Below are 8,076 nucleotides of genomic sequence, written 5' to 3'. Positions count from 1 at the left end.
GCAACCGGGGCGGGCGACCCATTTTGCATGTGGAGCGGCAGAATTTCCAATGCTTGGTATACATATAGAAAGGAAATAAGGCTCATTCTCTTTCATTCCAGGAGTACCACTCACCATAACGCACCGAAAACGCTCTCACATCTCCCTTGATGTTTCAAAATAGCCTAAACTGAATCAGAAGACGGTTCTATTAGGATTTATCTTGAAAAAACTTGTAATCATTACTGTAACATCTATTGTCTGGAGGCATTGATTCTGAGGGTTCATTAAAGGCAAAGTTAACAATCATAGAAGTGTAGTTAGATCCTCAACAAGGTATGTAGGGAAACCTTCTTTCTTAGCATGAGTTAGTTTAAAACTTTCCTTCCTTCTAAATGAATCCTGCACTGTAAGGTTTGGTAGTTCTAAACCCCTTTCAATTATGTTGTTTTGTCATTGTACATTCTTGCTGGTAGCATTTCTTGTGAAGTCTAAAATGTTCTAGTTTGTATCTTGAGGTCGGGGTGCTTGATTAATTCCGAGTTTATAGTTAATACCCCTTGAAATTGACATTGCATTGCACTTATATATATGTATATATTTTACTTTACCGAGTTGCGCTATAGTCGGCCGGGTATGGCACCTATTGTGCAACCACTAATCAGTTGGGTACCATGAAGCAAGGTATAATACGTTACCGAGCCCTTCTGTTGTCGGGTACGACCGAGCCCTTTTGTGTCGGGTACAATGATGCGTAAAGTGAGGTTATCGAGCCCTCCTGTGGCCGAGTATGACCGAGTCCACTGTGAGGCCGGGTATGGAGTGATGAAATGTGCTATATACATCTTAAGATATATATATATATATATATATATATATATATATATATATATATATATATATATATATATATATATATGTATGTATGTATGTATGTATGTATGTATGTATGTATGTATGTATATGAGATATTTGAAAAAAGTTTGCATATAATTATGATTCATGGTTTATAGTTTCCACTGTTTTGGTTCACGCCCCTGGTGGCTTGTCCTCGGTATTCAGGTTGGAATCACGTACTCACATCTCTTGTGATATGACTCTGATTTACTTGTTTTTCTTAGTCTTACATACTCAGTACATTATCCGTACTGAAGCCCCTTTCTTTTGGGCGTTGTGTTTATGCCCACAAGTATAGACAGACCCGGTGACATCCCTCCCTAGTAGGGTGCTTGTTCCAATTGATTGGTCGTTGTGCTCCACTACTACGGAGCAACTATTCAAATGTCGTTAGGTATTGAGTCACATTTTCTAGTCATTTGGGTATGATGGGGCCATGTCCTAATCTAGTGGTGTATATGTATATTTCTTTTGGTACTCTTAGAGGCTTGTAGACTAGAGTTTGGGTGTATGTAAAAGAATGGGTTGTAACCTTGTTGGGTACAGTTATGAAATTGTATAACATGTCCATGTTCTTTTGCAAGTCAATTGTACATGTTTTTATTTTTAGTGTGGCAGTAGCACTTGGAGGCCTTGTTGGTCCAAATTTTATGATTAAGAAAGGAATAGAATGAACGTTGGTTCGCACGGGCCTCAGGCATCATTTGTCGGTCGCACCTCCCAAGGTTGGGGTGTGACAAACTTTGCATCAGAGCAGGTCATGTTCTAGGAAGTCTGCAAGCTGAGTCTACTAAAGTCTTGTATATGGGTATGTTGTGCACCATACTTATAAATAGGAGGCTACATGATATCTAGGATGAATACCCTTCTTTATGATCTAGATCATGCAATAGAGCTGAGTCATAAGAATTAGCTTCTCACCCATATCTTGTTTATGTTTATAGCAATACCTACCACGAGAAGTCAAGCACTTGTTCGGGGACTAAATGAAGAAGTAGGAGAAGGTACCAGCCAGGTGCCTCCTGCCCCGGTGGGTCAGCACAGACCCCAAGATGAAGTCGAAACCCAAGTTTCGAGGACAGCACCACCACACTTGGAACAACATAGAGAAACTAATCTACCCCTTATTCCTCCCTAGGTTGTTCCCCAGCAAGATTTAGATATGAGAAGTGCAGTACAACTATTGACTCAATTAGTGGCCTCTGAGGCCCAACGTCAGATAGAGAAGTCGACACGAGAGTTCAAGATTTCATAAATTTGGACCCTTCGATATTTACAGGACAAATCCAAATGAAGATCCCTATAATTTTATAAACCAAATGCAGCAGACCTTATAAGTTATACATGCCACTAATACAGAGTTCATGGATCTTGAGGAATGTTGAGGTGACTTGGCATGAAATATGGGAGCGATCTAGGGGACCTCTTGCCTCACCTGTAGGATGGAAGGAGTTTTCTAAAGCCTTTCTGCAATAGTATTTACCCATCGAGCTCCGCCGACCTAAGCAAGATAGGTTCTTATGGTTAGAATAGGGTAACATGAGTGTTTGAGAGTACAGTATGCAATTTAACTCCTTGGCCAAGTATGCTCCTTTGATCATAGCGGATATGAGTGATAGAGTACATCGATATTTTGGTGGTCTGGGACCACATTTGATCAATGAATGCACCAATGAATATAAGACTATGCACAGAGCTTGGAGGATCGAAAAAGGCAACAACAAGCTGATCGAGACCATGATCGGGGCAAACATAAAAGAGCCTGGTCTACAGGTGATATAGGAGAGTCACGAGGTGAGTTTAGACCACCGTTTCCCCAACATCCATCTTAACTAGCAGCTAGTGCAACATCACAGTTCCAAGGTCAGAGCCGTGATCGGATCACCTACTCCGGCCAGGGTTAGAATCCCCGAGTGCTGGGCTCACGATATAATGGAGACCCAAGTAAGATGAGGCCCCCAGTGCTGTAGTGTGGTCGATGTGGTAGGAATCATTTTGGGCATTGCCACCAAGGTTTAGATTTGTTCTATTCTTATGGGCAGCCCGGTCATATCATGCGCTTTTGCCTAGTGAGAATTGTGGGTACCGTAATACCCCATCGGGATTTGCAGCAGCTTCTTCATCGACATCGCATCCACGTGAGCAAGGTATGCAATCGCCGATGGAAAAGGGTATGGGTAGAGGTGGAATGTCTTCCCGAGTGGGCAACAGTAGAATTACAGCAATGCATTGTCAGTCATCAGAATTTAGAGTCATCACCGGATGTGCTGACAGGTATACTATCCGTATTCTCCCTTAATATGTATGTTCTGGTAGATCCAGGTTCCACTTTGTCGTACATTTCCCCATTTGTTGCTAGTAAATGTGGTAAGGAACCTGAATTGTTATGTTAACCATTCAAAGTGTCAACGCCCATGGGTGATTCTGTGATAGTTAGGCGAGTATATCAAGGTTGCGATGTGATGTTTTACGATCTCCATACCATGGCTGATTTGAACGAGTTAGAAATGGTGGAATTCGACGTTATTATAGGCATGGATTTGTTGGCCTCTTGTTATGCTATAGTGGATTGTTAGAAGAAAGGTGTTCGCTATAACTTTCCGGGAGAACCTGTTATTGAATGGAAGGGCGATGTTGCAGTAGGTCAGCAGCAAAAGGGAAGTTTATTTATTATCTTACGACTCTAAAGATGATCACAAAAGCATGTTTCCACCATTTAATGCAAGTGCAAGATGCGGAGGAAAAACCTTCTACCCTCTAGTCAGTCCCGGTTGCCAATGAATTTCCTAATGTATTCCCTGACAAGCTCCCGGATATTCCACCCTAGAGGGCGATTATGTTTGCTATCGATTTTCCACCCGATATGCAACCGATATCAATTCCCCCGTACAGGATGGCTCCTGCCGAGTTGAAGGAATTGAAAGATCGGCTGAAGGATTTTCTCGATAAGGGCTTTATTTGACCTAGTACTTCCTCGTGGGAGCCCCCAATGCTATTTGTTCGCAAGATAGATGGATCATTAAGGGTGTGTGTTGATTACCAACAGCTGAATAAGGTAACCATCAAGAACAAATATCCCACTTGCAATGATCGATGATTTGTTTGATTAGTTGCAAGGAGCTAAGTGTTTTTTGAAGATCGATCCTATCGCACCCCATTTTCTCTCGAAAGTGGGTTTCGATGTGTGACAACTCTTTTAAATGGGTATTAGAAGAGAATAGTCGCCACCTAACGATTTTGAGGTGCGTTAGGGCACCTGCTTATATATAACTCTGTTTTAACTAGTCAGTGTCACCAAAGATCGGGTAAGGGCTCAAATTACCTCAAAGAGAAGGGGCTAGACACTCTTCGAGGTCCACAATTGTGGTTCCCGGCCGAATTTTGCACAATGCGGATTATCGAATTATAATTACCCTATGTGATCATGTCAATTAAAGAAGAGCAAGGAGTCTAAATCACGAATTATAAGATGAAACAAGTGATAAAAAAGTACACATATAAAAGAAGTAACTTATCCACTAATAAGTGATTGGTACAATCTTTTGAGGATTACAAGATATAACCTAGTTCAATCTAAATTCAATAAACAGGTGTATAGATAGTAACCAATATGGGGGATCCTAAGTTCTTTAGCCTAATGGATCACCCCGTGCAACATAAATAATACTCTGCAACTCCCTTAAGTATAAGGGTTGCTCATATTATTCAGTGGGCACACACTATCATCTCCTACTAACCAATTACTATCCTGAAGTTGTTTACCTAAAAGCGTTCTAATTCAATTCTAAACCGCATCCTATGCGTGCCTTACCCGCCCTTGCCTATGGTCTAGGAGGCTTTGTACCTATTATTTTGGTGGTTCTAGACTTCCCTTAGGCTTCTCAAAAAATGAGAAAACTAAGCGTGCAATCAAAACAAATAGGACTTCACATAAATAACACAAAAGGCTCAAGTTCACCTCCTCATGTAGACTCAGATGCACGTGATTAATTAGAGGGACAGTCGTTACACAAATTGACTGGGTTCAAGATTAGGTAGGCGGGCATCTATAATAGGCAGACTTAGAATAGTAACATGCTAAGTTGTTCAAACCTTATATGCATGGCTTCTATGTGATTAAGAATTTCAACAGTTTAACGATGAATCTGTTTTAATACATAATTATGTTAAAGGTTCCAATAATCATGCTTTCTAGGTGAGTGATAGCGTCTTATAGGCATGATCTCTAAACAATTTGTATCTGGGTAGCGGAATCATTAAGAGCACAAATTTGTTTGTTTGTCCCTATAGGCATGCTTTCTAGGCGGGCCAAGTAATAAAATGAGAAGTTCAACAATAGCAGCTTTGATTACTTGCATTAAAACCCTATATACATGAAATCTCGTAATTGAAAAAGATACACCAAACATGCGGTTTCAGTTATTGTGTTGATATCCTATTAAACATGGTAGCTAGGCATAGCAATGAGCAATCAACATGTCTCATTTTAGCTCCTATAGGCATGCTTTATAACATTAGATTGGCCCTAAGTCATGTTTTCTAAGTGAATAGGCCAATTAATCAGCATGTTGCACAGATAATTCCCAAAAGATGGGGCATGGCTAGCAAACAAAACACTTAAAGCCCTATAGACATGTTTTCTACCCATTCATGCAAGAGAATAAAGTAACCCCGCCCCCCATTCTTACTAATCCCCAATCGTTTGTTATTACAAGTTACTACCAGCCCAAATGAAAGAATACAAACTCAAATATGCCAAATTACAGGCTGAAACAAATATAGGCCCAATAAATAGTTGCATGCCCAATAGAAAAACAACCTAGTGATGTTTCTGGGCCTTCAGCAACCTTACTCTCCGTACAACCAGCAGACCCAAATACCAGGCTCACAAAGACATTTGAGTGTGCCTGAATCCAATGCTCAGGTTCAACAATATACATGGCTCAACACAGGCCCAAAGGAATGACTTACTTACCCAACTGGATGCCAAACGTAACCACACGAGTGACAAACTACACATTGAATTAATTAAACAGCTTATGAAGTCTACACACTTAGTTCTTAAAGCTGTAACTAACAACAGTTCTAACCAAAGTATATAGACAACATCACATGAAGTATTGGCAAGTTCACAAGGCATACATAAGGTGTGTTCAACCTATGTTTCAGAAATAAGTTTAAAAGAAAGGCAGGATTGAACATCACAAGCTAGAAAACAACCCCAGGTAGAGTTTCAGAGTGAAATATGATCCAAAATCAGCCTAAAGAACTTTATATGAAAGTCTAGCAGAATCATAGACAGGAAACAAGTGGAGTATAGTATTTACATAGGAATTTATAACATGAGAGCCTAGTGTAATTAGACATAGTATAACAAAAAAGTTTGGTGGGCATGGTCTGCAAAACAATCCTTAATTGATCATGAAGAGACTTGAACATGCTAAATACCAGTCATAACACAAAGGCTTAAACAATACCAGAACTCATAGCAGGCAAGGATATATCAAGATCTAGATTATCAGACCACATATAGAAGAAGAAGCTAGATATTGAATTTTTACCCTATAAGTCTTAGGCGATACTAAATAACATAGGATTAACCTAGGCATTGAACACACATTAAGGTTCACAAATAGTAGGGAAGCATATTTGGCTAACAACATAATTAGGAATTGTCTCTAAGAGAGCCTTAAGTTACACATGAATGATTCAACATGAATTAGAACACATTCTGGGCATGAATTGGTTGATCACAAGAATACAGAACAAGGCCGAGAGATAAACTCAGGACAAGCAGTAGATATAAACACTCAGACACACACAAACACACTAGGCTAAACATACTTAAGAGAGCCAAAATCAGGGTTAGAATTTAGGCAAGTTCAGGTGCTAGAAAGGTTCAAAGCCACACAATAAGTTTAGAGCAAATAGGGCTGCAAACAGAGGTTGCATTGTAACATATGCATTCACAAAAGTTTCAATGGCATAGGTATACAGAGCATAAATACAAACGAAAGAGGATGAAAGTACGAAGGCCAAAGATACATACCAGTTATAAATTAATGAACAAGCAATCAAGAAGAACAATTTCAGTAGTACATAAATCATCAACACACATCCAATGTCAATCTGTGAAGCATCACAATAGACTGCATAAGAACTCGACCCGAAGGAAAAACCAAAACTGGAGTTGTAGTTAAGGCAGTCATGAGCTTCTGAAAGTTCTCCTCACACTCATCAGACCACATGAATGGGACACCCTTCTGGGTCAATCTAGTGAATGGTGTAGTAATGGACGAGAAATCCTCCACAAAACAGCGATAATACCCAGCCAACCCAAGGAAACTCAAGATCTTTGTAGAAAAAGACGGTCTGGGCCAACTCTGAATTACCTCAATCTTCTTTGAGTCCACCTTAATCCCCTCACTAGACACCACATGGCTCAAGAATGCCACTTAATCAATCCAAAACTCACACTTGGATAATTTAGGATATAACTTCTTCTCCCTCAAAGTCTATAGCACAATCCTCAGATGATGCTTATGATCCTCCTAGCTGCGTGAATACACCAATATATCATCAATGAAAACTATGACAAAGGAATCAATATATGGCTAGAATATGTTGTTCATCAAGTGCATAAAAGTTGCTGGGGCATTGGTCATCCCAAAGAAATCACCAGAAACTCATAGTGACCATAGCGGGTCGTGAAAAGCCATCTTTAGAATGTCTGAAGGTCTTATATTCAACTGATGATACCTCGATCTTAAATGTGTATTCGAGAACATGCTAGCACCCTAAAGCTAATCAAATCATTCATCAATACATGGTAGTGGTTACTTGTTCTTGACTGTAACTTTGTCCAGCTGCTGTAGTCAATACACATTCTCATAGAACCATCTTTCTTCTTGACAAATAGAATTGGTGCACCCCAAGATGACACACTAGGCCTGATGAAACCCTTGTCAAGAAACTCCTGAAGCTGTTCTTTTAATTCCTTCAACTCCTATCATACCCCAACCTTGGGAGGTGCGACCGGCACACGACGCCCAAAGGCCCGTGCAAACCGATGTCCATACTTAGAATTCGCCATTATGAAATCAGGGCCAATGAGGCCTTCAAGAATAAATACCAGAATTTAAAATGGGAACAACTGATTTGCAAGGAAAACATTGACGTTTTATACATATTCACAACTAT

Source organism: Nicotiana tabacum, chromosome 15, assembly GCF_000715075.1.
Source record: "Nicotiana tabacum cultivar K326 chromosome 15, ASM71507v2, whole genome shotgun sequence".
NCBI lineage: Eukaryota > Viridiplantae > Streptophyta > Magnoliopsida > Solanales > Solanaceae > Nicotiana > Nicotiana tabacum.
The sequence above is the reverse complement of the archived record's forward strand: the minus strand, read 5'-3'. Positions refer to the sequence as shown.